Source organism: Schistocerca americana, chromosome 4 (assembly GCF_021461395.2).
Source record: "Schistocerca americana isolate TAMUIC-IGC-003095 chromosome 4, iqSchAmer2.1, whole genome shotgun sequence".
Taxonomy (NCBI): domain Eukaryota; kingdom Metazoa; phylum Arthropoda; class Insecta; order Orthoptera; family Acrididae; genus Schistocerca; species Schistocerca americana.
The window spans coordinates 621,733,031-621,734,159 of record NC_060122.1 but is presented as its reverse complement, the minus strand read 5'-3'; the positions used below and the strand labels follow the sequence as shown (position 1 = coordinate 621,734,159).

The 1,129-nt window shown below is 49.1% G+C and overlaps 1 pseudogene; it reads left to right on the top strand.

Moving 5' to 3' along the window:
- The first annotated feature begins 791 nt into the window (after positions 1-791).
- On the top strand, positions 792-909 carry LOC124614322 (annotated as a pseudogene).
- Positions 910-1,129: the final 220 nt, after the last annotated feature.

Sequence of the window (1,129 nt, the reverse complement as noted above, 5' to 3'; positions counted from 1 at the left end):
GGAAGGTTGGAGAAGCAAATCGACCAAGACCCTTCAAGGGAACTAACCCGGCGTTAGCCTTAAAAGGTTGAGGGAAATGACGGAAAACTTAAATCTGGATACCCCGACGGGTATTTGAATCACTGTCTGCCCGAATTACAGTTCCGCTAAACTCTGCGCCACCTCTCTTGGTTTGGACAAGTGACATTGAACAGTAGCTTTGCTTGTCGGTTTAATGACCCAGCGGTGAGAATCAATTGGATCTCAGGCTCTTCGCAAATGCAGTTATCTACGACGAAATTATTCCCAGTAAAAATTTCAATAGCATCCAACTGAATCTCGACGAAATATCAGCATGGTTCAAACACTGGAAATTTGATCGTAAGGGAGAAATGTTTGGGAATAACAAGGTCTCCTTTTTCTTGTCCCTTTGTCCAGCATCGGCGCAGTGCGTGCTGTGTCATGGGCGCGGTGTCAGTTCACGTTTATTCTTGTTCAGCATCCAAGTGCGTATGGGTCTGGGAACAAGGTTTGTGTATGTAAAATGTGTGTTATATGTTGTGTATGTTTGTTGTAACAATTTCCTAGGCACACGGAACGTTGGAGGTCAAAAGAAAATTAACGCACGAAGTACCAGCGAGGCAACCACTGGTCGTCGCAGAAACTATAGTGGTAACAACATTGCGAAGTGGCTGGGCACCGTCGAAGGTCGAAGATAATAATGAAATTATTGTCGAAAGTTTAGGTGGCGTCATGTGTTTTTCCACAATGATGGTTCCAAATGACTTTTACTTGAGGAGGATAGGCAGTGTGCCAACGGCCTTGCAGCAGTGGTAACACCGGTTCCCGTCAGATCACCGAAGTTAAGCGCTGTCGGGCTGGACTAGCACTTGGATGGGTGACCATCCGATCTGCCGAGCGCTGTTGGCAGGCGGTGTGCACTCAGCCCTTGTGAGAGAAACTGAGGAGCTACTTGATTGGGAAGTAGCGGCTCCGGTCTCGTAAACTGACATACGGCCGGAAGAGCGGTGTGCTGACCACATGCCCCTCCATATCCGCATCCAATGACGGCTGCGGGCTGAGGATGACACGGCGGCCGCTCGGTACCTTTGGGCCTTCATGGCCTCATCGGGTGGAGTCACAGTCACAG